Source organism: Taudactylus pleione, unplaced genomic scaffold (genome assembly GCF_031769625.1).
Source record: "Taudactylus pleione unplaced genomic scaffold, aTauple2 ptg000990l, whole genome shotgun sequence".
In the NCBI taxonomy this organism is placed as follows: Eukaryota; Metazoa; Chordata; class Amphibia; order Anura; family Myobatrachidae; genus Taudactylus; species Taudactylus pleione.
Genome location: NW_028285391.1, coordinates 150,454 through 171,377, shown reverse-complemented (window position 1 = coordinate 171,377; position 20,924 = coordinate 150,454). Strand labels below are relative to the sequence as shown.

The 20,924-nt window shown below is 52.0% G+C and overlaps 1 protein-coding gene across 1 annotated transcript in view; it reads left to right on the top strand.

The window, feature by feature from the left end:
• The window catches only part of LOC148454470 (olfactory receptor 52K1-like), a 98,747-nt gene that overhangs the window by 38,263 nt on the left and 39,560 nt on the right, over nt 1–20,924 (top strand). The gene's annotated exons all lie outside the window — the stretch shown is intronic.

Sequence of the window (20,924 nt, the reverse complement as noted above, 5' to 3'; positions counted from 1 at the left end):
CTGGTCTCTGGTCACGGTGCTGTCACTATCACTGTGCTGTCTGGTGATCCATTCTGGTCTCTGGTCAAGGTGCTGTCACTATCACTGTGCTGTCTGTGCTGATCCATTCTGGTCTCTGGTCACGGTGCTGTCACTATCACTGTGCTGTCTGTGGTGATCCATTCTGGTCTCTGATCATGGTGCTGTCACTGTCACTGTGCTGTCTGTGCTGATCCATTCTGGTCTCTGGTCACGGTGCTGTCACTATCACTGTGCTGTCTGTGCTGATACATTCTGGTCTCTGGTCACGGTGCTGTCAGTATCACTGTGCTGTCTGGTGATCCATTCTGGTCTCTGGTCACGGTGCTGTCACTATCACTGTGCTGTCTGTGCTGATCCATTCTGGTCTCTGGTCACGGTGCTGTCACTGTGCTGTCTGTGCTGATCCATTCTGGTCTCTGGTCACGGTGCTGTCACTATCACTATGCTGTCTGTGCTGATCCATTTTGGTCTCTGGTCACGGTGCTGTCACTATCATTGTGCTATCTGTGCTGATCCATTCTTGTCTCTGGTCACGGTGCTGTCACTGTCATTGTGCTGTCTGTGCTGATCCATTCTGGTCTCTGGTCACGGTGCTGTCACTATCATTGTGCTGTCTGTGCTGATCCATTCTGGTCTCTGGTCATGGTGCTGTCACTATCACTGTGCTGTCTGTGCTGATCCATTCTGGTCTCTGGTCATGGTGCTGTCACTGTCACTGTGCTGTCTGTGCTGATCCATTCTGGTCTCTGGTCACGGTGCTATCACTGTCATTGTGCTGTCTGTGCTGATCCATTCTGGTCTCTGGTCACGGTGCTGTCACTATCACTGTGCTGTCTGTGCTGATCCATTCTGGTCTGGTCACAGTGCTGTCACTATCACTGTGCTGTCTGTGCTGATCCATTCTGGTCTCTGGTCACGGTGCTGTCAGTATCACTGTGCTGTCTGTGCTGATCCATTCTGGTCTGGTCACAGTGCTGTCACTATCACTGTGCTGTCTGCTGATCCATTCTTGTCTCTGGTCACGGTGCTGTCACTATCACTGTGCTGTCTGCTGATCCATTCTGGTCTCTGGTCACGGTGCTGTCACTATCACTGTGCTGTCTGTGCTGATCCATTCTGGTCTCTGGTCACGGTGCTGTCACTATCACTGTGCTGTCTGTGCTGATCCATTCTGGTCTCTGGTCACGGTGCTGTCACTGTCACTGTGCTGTCTGTACTGATCCATTCTGGTCTCTGGTCACAGTGCTGTCACTATCACTGTGCTGTCTGGTGATCCATTCTGGTCTCTGGTCACGGTGCTGTCACTATCACTGTGCTGTCTGTGCTGTTCCATTCTGGTCTCTAGTCACGGTGCTATCACTGTCACTGTGCTGTCTATGCTGATCCATTCTGGTCTCTGGTCACAGTGCTGTCACTATCACTGTGCTGTCTGTGCTGATCCATTCTGGTCTCTGGTCACGGTGCTGTCACTGTCACTGTGCTGTCTAGTGATCCATTCTGGTCTCTGGTCACGGTGCTGTCACTATCACTGTGCTGTCTGCTGATCCATTCTGGTCTCTGGTCACAGTGCTGTCACTATCACTGTGCTGTCTGTGCTGATCCATTCTGGTCTCTGGTCACGGTGCTGTCACTATCACTGTGCTGTCTGTGCTGATCCATTCTGGTCTCTGGTCACGGAGCTGTCACTATCACTGTGCTGTCTGGTGATCCATTCTTGTCTCTGGTCATGGTGCTGTCACTATCACTGTGCTGTCTGTGCTGATCCATTCTGGTCTCTGGTCACGGTGCTGTCACTATCACTGTGCTGTCTGTGGTGATCCATTCTGGTCTCTGATCATGGTGCTGTCACTATCACTGTGCTGTCTGTGCTGATCCATTCTGGTCTCTGGTCACGGTGCTGTCACTATCACTGTGCTGTCTGTGCTGATCCATTCTGGTCTCTGGTCACGGTGCTGTCACTATCACTGTGCTGTCTTGTGATCCATTCTGGTCTCTGGTCACGGTGCTGTCACTATCACTGTGCTGTCTGTGCTGATCCATTCTGGTCTCTGGTCACGGTGCTGTCACTGTGCTGTCTGTGCTGATCCATTCTGGTCTCTGGTCACGGTGCTGTCACTATCACTATGCTGTCTGTGCTGATCCATTTTGGTCTCTGGTCACGGTGCTGTCACTATCATTGTGCTATCTGTGCTGATCCATTCTTGTCTCTGGTCACGGTGCTGTCACTGTCATTGTGCTGTCTGTGCTGATCCATTCTGGTCTCTGGTCATGGTGCTGTCACTATCACTGTGCTGTCTGTGCTGAACCATTCTGGTCTCTGGTCACGGTGCTGTCACTATCATTATGCTGTCTGTGCTGATCCATTCTGGTCTCTGGTCATGGTGCTGTCACTATCACTGTGCTGTCTGTGCTGATCCATTCTGGCCTCTGGTCACGGTGCTGTCACTGTCACTGTGCTGTCTGTGCTGATCCATTCTGGTCTCTGGTCATGGTGCTGTCACTATCACTGTGCTGTCTGTGCTGATCCATTCTGGTCTCTGGTCATGGTGCTGTCACTATCACTGTGCTGTCTGTGCTGATCCATTCTGGTCTCTGGTCACGGTGCTGTCACTGTCATTGTGCTGTCTGTGCTGATCCATTCTGGTTTCTGGTCACGGTGCTGTCACTATCACTGTGCTGTCTGTGCTGATCCGATCTGGTCTCTGGTCACGGTGCTGTCACTATCACTGTGCTGTCTGTGCTGATCCATTCTGGTCTCTGGTCACGGTGCTGTCACTGTCACTGTGCTGTCTGGTGATCCATTCTGGTCTCTGGTCACGGTGCTGTCACTATCACTGTGCTGTCTGCTGATCCATTCTGGTCTCTGGTCACGGTGCTGTCACTATCACTGTGCTGTCTGCTGATCCTTTCTGGTCTCTGGTCACGGTGCGGTCACTGTCATTGTGCTGTCTGTGCTGATCCATTATGTTCTCTGGTCATGGTGCTGTCACTGTCACTGTGCTGTCTGTGCTGATCCATTCTGGTCTCTGGTCACAGTGCTATCACTGTCATTGTGCTGTCTGTGCTGATCCATTCTGGTCTCTGGTCACAGTGCTATCACTGTCACTGTGCTGTCTGCTGATCCTTTCTGGTCTCTGGTCACGGTGCTATCACTATCACTGTGCTGTCTGCTGATCCATTCTGGTCTCTGGTCACGGTGCTGTCACGGTCGTTGTGCTGTCTGTGCTGATCCATTATGGTCTCTGGTCACGGTGCTGTCACTATCACTGTGCTGTCTGTGCTGATCCATTCTGGTCTCTGGTCACGGTGCTGTCACTATCACTTTGCTGTCTGTGCTGATCCATTCTGGTCTCTGGTCACGGTGCTGTCACTGTCATTGTGCTGTCTGTGGTGATCCATTCTGGTCTCTGGTCACGGTGCTGTCACTGTGCTGTCTGTGCTGATCCATTCTGGTCTCTGGTCACAGTGCTGTCACTATCACTGTGCTGTCTGTGCTGATCCGATCTGGTCTCTGGTCACGGTGCTGTCACTATCACTGTGCTGTCTGTGCTGATCCATTCTGGTCTCTGGTCACGGTGCTGTCACTATCACTGTGCTGTCTGTGCTGATCCATTCTGGTCTCTGGTCACGGTGCTGTCACTATCACTGTGCTGTCTGGTGATCCATTCTGGTCTCTGGTCACGGTGCTGTCACTATCACTGTGCTGTCTGCTGATCCATTCTGGTCTCTGGTCACGGTGCTGTCACTATCACTGTGCTGTCTGTGCTGATCCATTCTGGTCTCTGGTCACGATGCTGTCACTGTCACTGTGCTGTCTGGTGATCCATTCTGGTCTCTGGTCACGGTGCTGTCACTGTCGTTGTGCTGTCTGTGCTGATCCATTCTGGTCTGGTCACAGTGCTGTCACTATCACTGTGCTGTCTGTGCTGATCCATTCTGGTCTCTGGTCACGGTGCTGTCAGTATCACTGTGCTGTCTGTGCTGATCCATTCTGGTCTGGTCACAGTGCTGTCACTATCACTGTGCTGTCTGTGCTGATCCATTCTTGTCTCTGGTCACGGTGCTGTCACTCTCACTGTGCTGTCTGCTGATCCATTCTTGTCTCTGGTCACGGTGCTGTCACTATCACTGTGCTGTCTGCTGATCCATTCTGGTCTCTGGTCACGGTGCTGTCACTGTCACTGTGCTGTCTGTGCTGATCCATTCTGGTCTCTGGTCACGGTGCTGTCACTGTCACTGTGCTGTCTGTGCTGATCCATTCTGGTCTCTGGTCACGGTGCTGTCACTATCACTGTGCTGTCTGTGCTGATCCATTCTGGTCTCTGGTCACGGTGCTGTCACTGTCACTGTGCTGTCTGTGCTGATCCATTCTGGTCTCTGGTCACAGTGCTGTCACTATCACTGTGCTGTCTGGTGATCCATTCTGGTCTCTGGTCACGGTGCTGTCACTATCACTGTGCTGTCTGTGCTGTTCCATTCTGGTCTCTGGTCACGGTGCTATCACTGTCACTGTGCTGTCTGTGCTGATCCATTCTGGTCTCTGGTCACAGTGCTGTCACTATCACTGTGCTGTCTGTGCTGATCCATTCTGGTCTCTGGTCACGGTGCTGTCACTGTCACTGTGCTGTCTGGTGATCCATTCTGGTCTCTGGTCACGGTGCTGTCACTATCACTGTGCTGTCTGCTGATCCATTCTGGTCTCTGGTCACGGTGCTGTCACTATCACTGTGCTGTCTGCTGATCCATTCTGGTCTCTGGTCACAGTGCTGTCACTATCACTGTGCTGTCTGTGCTGATCCATTCTGGTCTCTGGTCACGGTGCTGTCACTATCACTGTGCTGTCTGTGCTGATCCATTCTGGTCTCTGGTCACGGTGCTGTCACTATCACTGTGCTGTCTTGTGATCCATTCTGGTCTCTGGTCACGGTGCTGTCACTGTCATTGTGCTGTCTGTGCTGATCCATTCTGGTCTCTGGTCATGGTGCTGTCACTATCACTATCACTGTGCTGTCTGTGCTGATCCATTCTGGTCTCTGGTCACGGTGCTGTCACTATCACTGTGCTGTCTGTGCTGATCCATTCTGGTCTCTGGTCACGGGGCTGTCACTATCACTGTGCTGTCTGTGCTGATCCATTCTGGTCTCTGGTCATGGTGCTGTCACTATCACTGTGCTGTCTGTGCTGATCCATTCTGGTCTCTGGTCACGGTGCTGTCACTATCACTGTGCTGTCTGTGCTGATCCATTCTGGTCTCTGGTCACGGTGCTGTCACTATCACTGTGCTATCTGGTGATCCATTCTGGTCTCTGGTTATGGTGCTGTCACTATCACTGTGCTGTCTGTGCTGATCCATTCTGGTCTCTGGTCACGGTGCTGTCACTATCACTGTGCTGTCTGTGCTGATCCATTCTGGTCTCTGGTCACGGTGCTGTCACTATCACTGTGCTATCTGGTGATCCATTCTGGTCTCTGGTCATGGTGCTGTCACTATCACTGTGCTGTCTGTGCTGATCCATTCTGGTCTCTGATCACAGTGCTGTCACTATCACTGTGCTATCTGGTGATCCATTCTGGTCTCTGGTCACAGTGCTGTCACTATCACTGTACTGATCCATTCTGGTCTCTGGTCACGGTGCTGTCACTATCACTGTACTGATCCATTCTGGTCTCTGGTCACGGTGCTGTCACTATCACTGTGCTGTCTGTGCTGATCCATTCTGGTCTCTGGTCACAGTGCTGTCACTATCACTGTGCTGTCTGTGCTGATCCATTCTGGTCTCTGGTCACGGTGCTGTCACTATCACTGTGCTGTCTGTGCTGATCCATTCTGGTCTCTGGTCACGGTGCTGTCACTATCACTGTGCTGTCTGTGCTGATCCATTCTGGTCTCTGGTCACGGTGCTGTCACTGTGCTGTCTGTGCTGATCCATTCTGGTCTCTGGTCACGGTGCTGTCACTATCACTATGCTGTCTGTGCTGATCCATTTTGGTCTCTGGTCACGGTGCTGTCACTATCATTGTGCTATCTTTGCTGATCCATTCTGGTCTCTGGTCACAGTGCTGTCACTATCACTGTGCTGTCTGTGCTGATCCATTCTGGTCTCTGGTCATGGTGCTGTCACTATCACTGTGCTGTCTGGTGATCCATTCTGGTCTCTGGTCACGGTGCTGTCACTATCACTGTGCTGTCTGTGCTGATCCATTCTGGTCTCTGGTCACGGTGCTGTCACTGTGCTGTCTGTGCTGATCCATTCTGGTATCTGGTCACGGTGCTGTCACTATCACTATGCTGTCTGTGCTGATCCATTTTGGAATCTGGTCACGGTGCTGTCACTATCATTGTGCTATCTTTGCTGATCCATTCTTGTCTCTGGTCACGGTGCTGTCACTGTCATTGTGCTGTCTGTGCTGATCCATTCTGGTCTCTGGTCACGGTGCTGTCACTATCACTGTGCTGTCTGTGCTGATCCATTCTGGTCTCTGGTCACGGTGCTGTCACTATCACTGTGCTGTCTGCTGATCCATTCTGGTCTCTGGTCACGGTGCGGTCACTGTCATTGTGCTGTCTGTGCTGATCCATTATGTTCTCTGGTCATGGTGCTGTCACTATCACTGTGCTGTCTGTGCTGATCCATTCTTGTCTCTGGTCACGGTGCTGTCACTATCACTGTGCTGTCTGCTGATCCATTCTTGTCTCTGGTCACGGTGCTGTCACTATCACTGTGCTGTCTGCTGATCCATTCTGGTCTCTGGTCACGGTGCTGTCACTGTCACTGTGCTGTCTGTGCTGATCCATTCTGGTCTCTGGTCACGGTGCTGTCACTGTCACTGTGCTGTCTGTGCTGATCCATTCTGGTCTCTGGTCACGGTGCTGTCACTATCACTGTGCTGTCTGTGCTGATCCATTCTGGTCTCTGGTCACGGTGCTGTCACTGTCACTGTGCTGTCTGTGCTGATCCATTCTGGTCTCTGGTCACAGTGCTGTCATGATCACTGTGCTGTCTGGTGATCCATTCTGGTCTCTGGTCACGGTGCTGTCACTATCACTGTGCTGTCTGTGCTGTTCCATTCTGGTCTCTGGTCACGGTGCTATCACTGTCACTGTGCTGTCTGTGCTGATCCATTCTGGTCTCTGGTCACAGTGCTGTCACTATCACTGTGCTGTCTGTGCTGATCCATTCTGGTCTCTGGTCACGGTGCTGTCACTGTCACTGTGCTGTCTGGTGATCCATTCTGGTCTCTGGTCACGGTGCTGTCACTATCACTGTGCTGTCTGCTGATCCATTCTGGTCTCTGGTCACGGTGCTGTCACTATCACTGTGCTGTCTGCTGATCCATTCTGGTCTCTGGTCACAGTGCTGTCACTATCACTGTGCTGTCTGTGCTGATCCATTCTGGTCTCTGGTCACGGTGCTGTCACTATCACTGTGCTGTCTGTGCTGATCCATTCTGGTCTCTGGTCACGGTGCTGTCACTATCACTGTGCTGTCTTGTGATCCATTCTGGTCTCTGGTCACGGTGCTGTCACTGTCATTGTGCTGTCTGTGCTGATCCATTCTGGTCTCTGGTCATGGTGCTGTCACTATCACTATCACTGTGCTGTCTGTGCTGATCCATTCTGGTCTCTGGTCACGGTGCTGTCACTATCACTGTGCTGTCTGTGCTGATCCATTCTGGTCTCTGGTCACGGGGCTGTCACTATCACTGTGCTGTCTGTGCTGATCCACTCTGGTCTCTGGTCATGGTGCTGTCACTATCACTGTGCTGTCTGTGCTGATCCATTCTGGTCTCTGGTCACGGTGCTGTCACTATCACTGTGCTGTCTGTGCTGATCCATTCTGGTCTCTGGTCATGGTGCTGTCACTATCACTGTGCTATCTGGTGATCCATTCTGGTCTCTGGTCATGGTGCTGTCACTATCACTGTGCTGTCTGTGCTGATCCATTCTAGTCTCTGATCACAGTGCTGTCACTATCACTGTGCTATCTGGTGATCCATTCTGGTCTCTGGTCACAGTGCTGTCACTATCACTGTACTGATCCATTCTGGTCTCTGGTCACGGTGCTGTCACTATCACTGTACTGATCCATTCTGGTCTCTGGTCACGGTGCTGTCACTATCACTGTGCTGTCTGTGCTGATCCATTCTGGTCTCTGGTCACAGTGCTGTCACTATCACTGTGCTGTCTGTGCTGATCCATTCTGGTCTCTGGTCACGGTGCTGTCACTATCACTGTGCTGTCTGTGCTGATCCATTCTGGTCTCTGGTCACGGTGCTGTCACTATCACTGTGCTGTCTGTGCTGATCCATTCTGGTCTCTGGTCACGGTGCTGTCACTGTGCTGTCTGTGCTGATCCATTCTGGTCTCTGGTCACGGTGCTGTCACTATCACTATGCTGTCTGTGCTGATCCATTTTGGTCTCTGGTCACGGTGCTGTCACTATCATTGTGCTATCTTTGCTGATCCATTCTGGTCTCTGGTCACAGTGCTGTCACTATCACTGTGCTGTCTGTGCTGATCCATTCTGGTCTCTGGTCATGGTGCTGTCACTATCACTGTGCTGTCTGGTGATCCATTCTGGTCTCTGGTCACGGTGCTGTCACTATCACTGTGCTGTCTGTGCTGATCCATTCTGGTCTCTGGTCACGGTGCTGTCACTGTGCTGTCTGTGCTGATCCATTCTGGTCTCTGGTTACGGTGCTGTCACTATCACTATGCTGTCTGTGCTGATCCATTTTGGAATCTGGTCACGGTGCTGTCACTATCATTGTGCTATCTTTGCTGATCCATTCTTGTCTCTGGTCACGGTGCTGTCACTGTCATTGTGCTGTCTGTGCTGATCCATTCTGGTCTCTGGTCACGGTGCTGTCACTATCACTGTGCTGTCTGTGATGATCCATTCTGGTCTCTGGTCACGGTGCTGTCACTATCACTGTGCTGTCTGCTGATCCATTCTGGTCTCTGGTCACGGTGCGGTCACTGTCATTGTGCTGTCTGTGCTGATCCATTATGTTCTCTGGTCATGGTGCTGTCACTATCACTGTGCTGTCTGTGCTGATCCATTCTGGTCTCTGGTCACGGTGCTGTCACTATCACTGTGCTGTCTGTGCTGATCCATTATGTTCTCTGGTCATGGTGCTGTCACTATCACTGTGCTGTCTGTGCTGATCCATTCTGGTCTCTGGTCACGGTGCTGTCACTGTCACTGTGCTGTCTGTGCTGATCCATTCTGGTCTCTGGTCACAGTGCTATCACTGTCATTGTGCTGTCTGTGCTGATCCATTCTGGTCTCTGGTCACGGTGCTGTCACGGTCGTTGTGCTGTCTGTGCTGATCCATTATGTTCTCTGGTCATGGTGCTGTCACTATCACTGTGCTGTCTGTGCTGATCCATTCTGGTCTCTGGTCACGGTGCTGTCACTATCACTGTGCTGTCTGTGCTGATCCATTCTGGTCTCTGGTCACGGTGCTGTCACTATCACTGTGCTGTCTGTGCTGATCCATTCTGGTCTCTGGTCACAGTGCTGTCACTATCACTGTGCTGTCTGTGCTGATCCATTCTGGTCTCTGGTCACGGTGCTGTCACTATCACTGTGCTGTCTGTGGTGATCCATTCTGGTCTCTGGTCATCGTGCTGTCACTGTCACTGTGCTGACTGTGCTGATCCATTCTGGTCTCTGGTCACGGTGCTGTCACTATCACTGTGCTGTCTGTGCTGATCCATTCTGGCCTCTGGTCACGATGCTGTCACTATCACTGTACTGTCTGCTGATCCATTCTGGTCTCTGGTCACGGTGCTGTCACTATCACTGTGCTTTCTATGCTGATCCATTCTGGTCTCTGGTCACGGTGCTGTCACTATCACTGTGCTGTCTGTGCTGATCCATTCTGGTCTCTGGTCACGGTGCTGTCACTATCACTGTGCTGTCTGTGCTGATCCATTCTGGTCTCTGGTCACGGTGCTGTCACTATCACTGTGCTGTCTGTGCTGATCCATTCTGGTCTCTGGTCACGGTGCTGTCACTATCACTGTGCTGTCTGCTGATCCATTCTTGTCTCTGGTCACGGTGCTGTCACTGTCACTGTGCTGTCTGTGCTGATCCATTCTGGTCTCTGGTCACGGTGCTGTCACTATCACTGTGCTGTCTGTGCTGATCCATTCTGGTCTCTGGTCACGGTGCTGTCACTATCACTGTGCTGTCTGCTGATCCATTCTGGTCTCTGGTCTCGGTGCTGTCACTATCACTGTGCTGTCTGTGCTGATCCATTCTGGTCTCTGGTCACGGTGCTGTCACTATCACTGTGCTGTCTGTGCTGATCCATTCTGGTCTCTGGTCACGGTGCTGTCACTGTCACTGAGCTGTCTGCTGATCCATTCTGGTCTCTGGTCACAGTGCTGTCACTATCACTGTGCTGTCTGTGCTGATCCATTCTGGTCTCTGGTCACGGTGCTGTCACTATCACTGTGCTGTCTGTGCTGATCTATTCTGGTCTCTGGTCACGGTGCTGTCACTGTCACTGTGCTGTCTGTGCTGATCCATTCTGGTCTCTGGTCACGGTGCTGTCACTATCACTGTGCTGTCTGTGCTGATCCATTCTGGTCTCTGGTCACGGTGCTGTCACTGTCATTGTGCTGTCTGTGCTGATCCATTCTGGTCTCTGGTCATGGTGCTGTCACTATCACTATCACTGTGCTGTCTGTGCTGATCCATTCTGGTCTCTGGTCACGGTGCTGTCACTATCACTGTGCTGTCTGTGCTGACCCATTCTGGTCTCTGGTCACGGTGCTGTCACTCTCACTGTGCTGTCTGTGCTGATCCATTCTGGTCTCTGGTCACGGTGCTGTCACTATCACTGTGCTGTCTGTGCTGATCCATTCTGGTCTCTGGTCACGGTGCTGTCACTATCACTGTGCTGTCTGTGCTGATCCATTCTGGTCTCTGGTCACGGTGCTGTCACTATCACAGTGCTGTCTGTGCTGATCCATTCTGGTCTCTGGTCACGGTGCTGTCACTATCACTGTGCTGTCTGCTGATCCATTCTGGTCTCTGGTCACGGTGCTGTCACTGTCATTGTGCTGTCTGTGCTGATCCATTTTGGTCTCTGGTCACGGTGCTGTCACTGTCACTGTGCTGTCTGCTGATCCATTCTGGTCTCTGGTCACGGTGCTGTCACTATCACTGTGCTGTCTGCTGATCCATTCTGGTCTCTGGTCACGGTGCTGTCACTATCACTGTGCTGTCTGTGCTGATCCATTATGTTCTCTGGTCATGGTGCTGTCACTGTCACTGTGCTGTCTGGTGATCCATTCTGGTCTCTGGTCACGGTGCTGTCACTATCACTGTGCTGTCTGTGCTGATCCATTCTGGTCTCTGGTCACGGTGCTGTCACTGTGCTGTCTGTGCTGATCCATTCTGGTCTCTGGTCACGGTGCTGTCACTATCACTGTGCTGTCTGTGCTGATCCATTCTGGTCTCTGGTCACGGTGCTGTCACTATCACTGTGCTGTCTGTGCTGATCCATTATGTTCTCTGGTCATGGTGCTGTCACTGTCACTGTGCTGTCTGGTGATCCATTCTGGTCTCTGGTCACGGTGCTGTCACTATCACTGTGCTGTCTGTGCTGATCCATTCTGGTCTCTGGTCACGGTGCTGTCACTGTGCTGTCTGTGCTGATCCATTCTGGTCTCTGGTCACGGTGCTGTCACTATCACTATGCTGTCTGTGCTGATCCATTCTGGTCTCTGGTCATGGTGCTGTCACTATCACTGTGCTGTCTGTGCTGATCCATTCTGGTCTCTGGTCACGGTGCTGTCACTATCACTGTGCTGTCTGTGCTGATCCATTCTGGTCTCTGGTCACGGTGCTGTCACTATCACTGTGCTATCTGGTGATCCATTCTGGTCTCTGGTCATGGTGCTGTCACTATCACTGTGCTGTCTGTGCTGATCCATTCTGGTCTCTGATCACAGTGCTGTCACTATCACTGTGCTGTCTGTGCTGATCCATTCTGGTCTCTGGTCACGGTGGTGTCACTATCACTGTGCTGTCTGTGCTGATCCATTCTGGTCTCTGGTCACGGTGCTGTCACTATCACTGTGCTATCTGGTGATCCATTCTGGTCTCTGGTCACGGTGCTGTCACTATCACTGTGCTGTCTGTGCTGATCCATTCTGGTCTCTGGTCACGGTGCTGTCACTATCACTGTGCTGTCTGTGCTGATCCATTCTGGTCTCTGGTCACGGTGCTGTCACTATCACTGTGCTATCTGGTGATCCATTCTGGTCTCTGGTCACAGTGCTGTCACTATCACTGTACTGATCCATTCTGGTCTCTGGTCACGGTGCTGTCACTATCACTGTACTGATCCATTCTGGTCTCTGGTCACGGTGCTGTCACTATCACTGTGCTGTCTGTGCTGATCCATTCTGGTCTCTGGTCACGGTGCTGTCACTATCACTGTGCTGTCTGTGCTGATCCATTCTGGTCTCTGGTCACGGTGCTGTCACTATCACTGTGCTGTCTGTGCTGATCCATTCTGGTCTCTGGTCACGGTGCTGTCACTGTCACTGTGCTGTCTGGTGATCCATTCTGGTCTCTGGTCACGGTGCTGTCACTATCACTGTGCTGTCTGTGCTGATCCATTCTGGTCTCTGGTCACGGTGCTGTTACTATCACTGTGCTGTCTGGTGATCCATTCTGGTCTCTGGTCACGGTGCTGTCACTATCACTGTGCTGTCTGCTGATCCATTCTGGTCTCTGGTCACGGTGCCGTCACTGTCACTGTGCTGTCTGTGCTGATCCATTCTGGTCTCTGGTCACGGTGCTGTCACTATCACTGTGCTGACTGTGCTGATCCATTCTGGTCTCTAGTCACAGTGCTGTCACTATCACTGTGCTGTCTGTGCTGATCCATTCTGGTCTCTGGTCACGGTGCTGTCACTATCACTGTGCTGTCTGTGCTGATCCATTCTGGTCTCTGGTCACGGTGCTGTCACTGTGCTGTCACTGTGCTGATCCATTCTGGTCTCTGGTCACGGTGCTGTCACTATCACTGTGCTGTCTGTGCTGATCCGATCTGGTCTCTGGTCACGGTGCTGTCACTATCACTGTGCTGTCTGTGCTGATCCATTCTGGTCTCTGGTCACGGTGCTGTCACTGTCACTGTTCTGTCTGGTGATCCATTCTGGTCTCTGGTCACGGTGCTGTCACTATCACTGTGCTGTCTGCTGATCCATCCTGTCTCTGGTCACAGTGCTGTCACTGTCATTGTGCTGTCTGTGCTGATCCATTCTGGTCTCTGGTCAAGGTGCTTTCACTGTCATTGTGCTGTCTGTGCTGATCCATTCTGGTCTCTGGTCACGGTGCTGTCACTGTCATTGTGCTGTCTGTGCTGATCCATTCTGGTCTCTGGTCACGGTGCTGTCACTGTCACTGTGCTGTCTGTGCTGATCCATTCTTTTCCCTGGTCACTTTGCTGTCACTGTCATTGTGCTGTCTGTGCTGATCCATTCTGGTCTCTGGTCAAGGTGCTGTCACTATCACTGTGCTGTCTGTGCTGATCCATTCTGGTCTCTGGTCATGGTGCTGTCACTATCACTGTGCTGTCTGTGCTGATCCATTCTGGTCTCTGGTCACGTTGCTGTCACTATCACTGTGCTGTCTGTGCTGATCCATTTTGGTCTCTGGTTACGTTGCTGTCACTATCACTGTGCTGTCTGTGCTGATCCATTCTGGTCTGGTCACGGTGCTGTCACTGTCACTGTGCTGTCTGTGCTGATCCATTCTGGTCTCTGGTCACGGTGCTGTCACTGTCACTGTGCTGTCTGTGCTGATCCATTCTGGTCTCTGGTCATGGTGCTGTCACTATCACTGTGCTGTCTGCTGATCCATTCTGGTCTCTGGTCACGGTGCTGTCACTATCACTGTGCTGTCTGCTGATCCATTCTGGTCTCTGGTCATGGTGCTGTCACTATCACTGTGCTGTCTGTGCTGATCCATTCTGGTCTCTGGTCACGGTGCTTTCACTATCACTGTGCTGTCTGTGCTGATCCATTCTGGTCTCTGGTCACGGTGCTGTCACTATCACTGTGCTGTCTGCTGATCCATTCTGGTCTCTGGTCACGGTGCTGTCACTGTCATTGTGCTATCTGTGCTGATCCATTCTGGTCTCTGGCCACGGTGCTGTCACTGTCACTGTGCTGTCTGTGCTGATCCATTCTGGTCTCTGGTCACGGTGCTGTCACTATCACTGTGTTGTCTGTGCTGATCCATTCTGGTCTCTTGTCATGGTGCTGTCACTACCACTGTGCTGTCTGTGCTGATCCATTCTTGTCTCTGGTCACGGTGCTGTCACTATCACTGTGCTGTCTGTGCTGATCCATTTTGGTCTCTGGTCACGGTGCTGTCACTGTCATTGTGCTATCTGTGCTGATCCATACTGGTCTCTGGTCACGGTGCTGTCACTGTCATTGTGCTGTCTGTGCTGATCCATTCTGGTCTCTGGTCACGGTGCTGTCACTGTCATTGTGCTGTCTGTGCTGATCCATTCTGGTCTCTGGTCACGGTGCTGTCACTATCACTGTGCTGTCTGTGCTGATCCATTCTGGTCTCTGGTCACGGTGCTGTCACTATCACTGTGCTGTCTGTGCTGATCCATTCTGGTCTCTGGTCACGGTGCTGTCACTGTCACTGTGCTGTCTGTGCTGATCCATTCTGGTCTCTGGTCACGGTGCTGTCACTATCACTGTACTGTCTGTGCTGATCCATTCTGGTTTCTGGTCACGGTGCTGTCACTATCACTGTGCTGTCTGTGCTGATCCATTTTGGTCTCTGGTCACGGTGCTGTCACTGTCATTGTGCTATCTGTGCTGATCCATACTGGTCTCTGGTCACGTTGCTGTCACTGTCATTGTGCTGTCTGTGCTGATCCATTCTGGTCTCTGGTCACGGTGCTGTCACTGTCATTGTGCTGTCTGTGCTGATCCATTCTGGTCTCTGGTCACGGTGCTGTCACTATCACTGTGCTGTCTGTGCTGATCCATTCTGTTCTCTGGTCACGGTGCTGTCACTATCACTGTGCTGTCTGTGCTGATCCATTCTGGTCTCTGGTCACGGTGCTGTCACTGTCACTGTGCTGTCTGTGCTGATCCATTCTGGTCTCTGGTCACGGTGCTGTCACTATCACTGTGCTGTCTGGTGATCCATTCTGGTCTCTGGTCACGGTGCTGTCACTATCACTGTGCTGTCTGCTGATCCATTCTGGTCTCTGGTCACGGTGCTGTCACTATCACTGTGCTGTCTGCTGATCCATTCTGGTCTCTGGTCACGGTGCTGTCACTGTCACTGTGCTGTCTGTGCTGATCCATTCTGGTCTCTGGTCACAGTGCTGTCACTATCACTGTGCTGTCTGTGCTGATCCATTCTGGTCTCTGGCCATGGTGCTGTCACTGTCACTGTGCTGTCTGTGCTGATCCATTCTGGTCTCTGGTCACGGTGCTGTCACTATCACTGTGCTGTCTGTGCTGATCCATTCTGGTCTCTGGTCACGGTGCTGTCACTATCACTGTGCTGTCTGGTGATCCATTCTGGTCTCTGGTCACAGTGCTGTCACTATCACTGTGCTGTCTGTGCTGATCCATTCTGGTCTCTGGTCACGGTGCTGTCACTGTCACTGTGCTGTCTGTGCTGATCTATTCTGGTCTCTGGTCACAGTGCTGTCACTGTCACTGTGCTGTCTGTGCTGATCCATTCTGGTCTCTGGTCACGGTGTTGTCACTGTCATTGTGCTGTCTGTGCTGATCCATTCTGGTCTCTGGTCACGGTGCTGTCACTGTCATTGTGCTGTCTGTGCTGATCCATTCTGCTCTCTGGTCACGGTGCTGTCACTGTCATTGTGCTGTCTGTGCTGATCCATTCTGGTCTCTGGTCACGGTGCTGTCACTGTCATTGTGCTGTCTGTGCTGATCCATTTTGGTCTCTGGTCACGGTGCTGTCACTGTGATTGTGCTGTCTGTGCTGATCCATTCTGGTCTCTGGTCACATTGCTGTCACTATCACTGTGCTGTCTGTGCTGATCCATTCTGGTCTCTTGTCACGGTGCTGTCACTATCACTGTGCTGTCTGTGCTGATCCATTCTGGTCTCTGGTCACAGTGCTGTCACTATCAATGTGCTGTCTGTGCTGATCCATTCTGGTCTCTGGTCACGGTGCTGTCACTATCACTGTGCTGTCTGTGCTGATCCATTCAGGTCTCTGGTCACAGTGCTGTCACTGTCACTGTGCTGTCTGGAGATCCATTCTGGTCTCTGGTCACGGTGCTGTCACTATCACTGTGCTGTCTGCTGATCCATTCTGGTCTCTGGTCACAGTGCTGTCACTATCACTGTGCTGTCTGTGCTGATCCATTCTGGTCTCTGGTCACGGTGCTGTCACTATCACTGTGCTGTCTGTGCTGATCCATTCTGGTCTCTGGTCACAGTGCTGTCACTATCACTGTGCTGTCTGTGCTGATCCATTCTGGTCTCTGGTCACGGTGCTATCACTATCACTGTGCTGTCTGGTGATCCATTCTGGTCTCTGGTCACGGTGCTGTCACTATCACTGTGCTGTCTGTGCTGATCCATTCTGGTCTCTGGTCACGGTGCTGTCACTGTGCTGTCTGTGCTGATCCATTCTGGTCTCTGGTCACGGTGCTGTCACTGTGCTGTCTGTGCTGATCCATTCTGGTTTCTGGTCATGGTGCTGTCACTATCACTGTGCTGTCTGCGCTGATCCATTTTGGTCTCTGGTCACGGTGCTGTCACTATCACTGTGCTGTCAGTGCTGATCTATTCTGGTCTCTGGTCACAGTGCTGTCACTATCACTGTGCTCTCTGTGCTGATCCATTCTGGTCTCTGGTCACGGTGCTGTCACTGTCATTGTGCTGTCTGTGCTGATCCATTCTGGTCTCGGGTCACGGTGCTGTCACTGTCATTATGCTGTCTGTGCTGATCCTTTCTGGTCTCTGGTCACGGTGGTGTCACTGTCATTGTGCTGTCTGGGCTGATCCATCCTGCTCTCTGGTCACGGTGCTGTCACTGTCATTGTGCTGTCTGTGCTGATCCATTCTGGTCTCTGGTCACGGTGCTGTCACTATCACTGTGCTGTCTGTGCTGATCCATTCTTTTCTCTGGTCACGGTGCTGTCACTATCACTGTGCTGTCTGTGCTGATCCATTCTGGTCTCTGGTCACGGTGCTGTCACTATCACTGTGCTGTCTGTGCTGATCCATTCTGGTCTTTGGTCACGGTGCTGTCACTATCACTGTGCTGTCTGTGCTGATTTATTCTGGTCTCTGGTCACAGTGCTGTCACTATCACTGTGCTGTCTGGTGATCCATTCTGGTCTCTGGTCACGGTGCTGTCACTATCACTGTGCTGTCTGCTGATCCATTCTGGTCTCTGGTCACGGTGCTGTCACTATCACGGTGCTGTCTGTGCTGATCCATTCTTGTCTCTGGTCACGGTGCTGTCACTGTCACTGTGCTGTCTGGTGATCCATTCTGGTCTCTGGTCACGGTGCTGTCACTATCACTGTGCTGTCTGTGCTGATCCATTCTGGTCTCTGGTCACGGTGCTGTTACTATCACTGTGCTGTCTGGTGATCCATTCTGGTCTCTGGTCACGGTGCTGTCACTATCACTGTGCTGTCTGCTGATCCATTCTGGTCTCTGGTCACGGTGCCGTCACTGTCACTGTGCTGTCTGTGCTGATCCATTCTGGTCTCTGGTCACGGTGCTGTCACTATCACTGTGCTGACTGTGCTGATCCATTCTGGTCTCTAGTCACAGTGCTGTCACTATCACTGTGCTGTCTGTGCTGATCCATTCTGGTCTCTGGTCACGGTGCTGTCACTATCACTGTGCTGTCTGTGCTGATCCATTCTGGTCTCTGGTCACGGTGCTGTCACTATCACTGTGCTGTCTGTGCTGATCCATTCTGGTCTCTGGTCACGGTGCTGTCACTATCACTGTGCTGTCTGTGCTGATCCATTCTGGTCTCTGGTCACGGTGCTGTCACTGTCACTGTGCTGTCTGGTGATCCATTCTGGTCTCTGGTCACGGTGCTGTCACTATCACTGTGCTGTCTGTGCTGATCCATTCTGGTCTCTGGTCACGGTGCTGTTACTATCACTGTGCTGTCTGGTGATCCATTCTGGTCTCTGGTCACGGTGCTGTCACTATCACTGTGCTGTCTGCTGATCCATTCTGGTCTCTGGTCACGGTGCCGTCACTGTCACTGTGCTGTCTGTGCTGATCCATTCTGGTCTCTGGTCACGGTGCTGTCACTATCACTGTGCTGACTGTGCTGATCCATTCTGGTCTCTAGTCACAGTGCTGTCACTATCACTGTGCTGTCTGTGCTGATCCATTCTGGTCTCTGGTCACGGTGCTGTCACTATCACTGTGCTGTCTGTGCTGATCCATTCTGGTCTCTGGTCACGGTGCTGTCACTGTGCTGTCTGTGCTGATCCATTCTGGTCTCTGGTCACGGTGCTGTCACTGTCATTGTGCTGTCTGTGCTGATCCATTCTGGTCTCTGGTCACGGTGCTGTCACTATCACTGTGCTGTCTGTGCTGATCCATTCTGGTCTCTGGTCACGGTGCTGTCACTGTCACTGTTCTGTCTGGTGATCCATTCTGGTCTCTGGTCACGGTGCTGTCACTATCACTGTGCTGTCTGCTGATCCATTCTGGTCTCTGGTCACGGTGCTGTCACTATCACTGTGCTGTCTGCTGATCCATCCTGTCTCTGGTCACAGTGCTGTCACTGTCATTGTGCTGTCTGTGCTGATCCATTCTGGTCTCTGGTCAAGGTGCTTTCACTGTCATTGTGCTGTCTGTGCTGATCCATTCTGGTCTCTGGTCACGGTGCTGTCACTGTCATTGTGCTGTCTGTGCTGATCCATTCTGGTCTCTGGTCACGGTGCTGTCACTGTCACTGTGCTGTCTGTGCTGATCCATTCTTTTCCCTGGTCACTTTGCTGTCACTGTCATTGTGCTGTCTGTGCTGATCCATTCTGGTCTCTGGTCAAGGTGCTGTCACTATCACTGTGCTGTCTGTGCTGATCCATTCTGGTCTCTGGTCATGGTGCTGTCACTATCACTGTGCTGTCTGTGCTGATCCATTCTGGTCTCTGGTCACGTTGCTGTCACTATCACTGTGCTGTCTGTGCTGATCCATTTTGGTCTCTGGTTACGTTGCTGTCACTATCACTGTGCTGTCTGTGCTGATCCATTCTGGTCTGGTCACGGTGCTGTCACTGTCACTGTGCTGTCTGTGCTGATCCATTCTGGTCTCTGGTCACGGTGCTGTCACTGTCACTGTGCTGTCTGTGCTGATCCATTCTGGTCTCTGGTCATGGTGCTGTCACTATCACTGTGCTGTCTGCTGATCCATTCTGGTCTCTGGTCACGGTGCTGTCACTATCACTGTGCTGTCTGCTGATCCATTCTGGTCTCTGGTCACGGTGCTGTCACTATCACTGTGCTGTCTGTGCTGATCCATTCTGGTCTCTGGTCACGGTGCTTTCACTATCACTGTGCTGTCTGTGCTGATCCCATTCTGGTCTCTGGTCACGGTGCTGTCACTATCACTGTGCTGTCTGCTGATCCATTCTGGTCTCTGGTCACGGTGCTGTCACTGTCATTGTGCTATCTGTGCTGATCCATTCTGGTCTCTGGCCACGGTGCTGTCACTGTCACTGTGCTGTCTGTGCTGATCCATTCTGGTCTCTGGTCACGGTGCTGTCACTATCACTGTGTTGTCTGTGCTGATCCATTCTGGTCTCTTGTCATGGTGCTGTCACTACCACTGTGCTGTCTGTGCTGATCCATTCTTGTCTCTGGTCACGGTGCTGTCACTATCACTGTGCTGTCTGTGCTGATCCATTTTGGTCTCTGGTCACGGTGCTGTCACTGTCATTGTGCTATCTGTGCTGATCCATACTGGTCTCTGGTCACGGTGCTGTCACTGTCATTGTGCTGTCTGTGCTGATCCATTCTGGTCTCTGGTCACGGTGCTGTCACTGTCATTGTGCTGTCTGTGCTGATCCATTCTGGTCTCTGGTCACGGTGCTGTCACTATCACTGTGCTGTCTGTGCTGATCCATTCTGGTCTCTGGTCACGGTGCTGTCACTATCACTGTGCTGTCTGTGCTGATCCATTCTGGTCTCTGGTCACGGTGCTGTCACTGTCACTGTGCTGTCTGTGCTGATCCATTCTGGTCTCTGGTCACGGTGCTGTCACTATCACTGTACTGTCTGTGCTGATCCATTCTGGTCTCTGGTCACGGTGCTGTCACTAATACTGTGCTGTCTGTGCTGATCCATTTTGGTCTCTGGTCACGGTGCTGTCACTGTCATTGTGCTATCTGTGCTGATCCATACTGGTCTCTGGTCACGTTGCTGTCACTGTCATTGTGCTGTTTGTGCTGATCCATTCTGGTCTCTGGTCACGGTGCTGTCACTGTCATTGTGCTGTCTGTGCTGATCCATTCTGGTCTCTGGTCACGGTGCTGTCACTATCACTGTGCTGTCTGTGCTGATCCATTCTGTTCTCTGGTCACGGTGCTGTCACTATCACTGTGCTGTCTGTGCTGATCCATTCTGGTCTCTGGTCACGGTGCTGTCACTGTCACTGTGCTGTCTGTGCTGATCCATTCTGGTCTCTGGTCACGGTGCTGTCACTATCACTGTGCTGTCTGGTGATCCATTCTGGTCTCTGGTCACGGTGCTGTCACTATCACTGTGCTGTCTGCTGATCCATTCTGGTCTCTGGTCACGGTGCTGTCACTATCACTGTGCTGTCTGCTGATCCATTCTGGTCTCTGGTCACGGTGCTGTCACTGTCACTGTGCTGTCT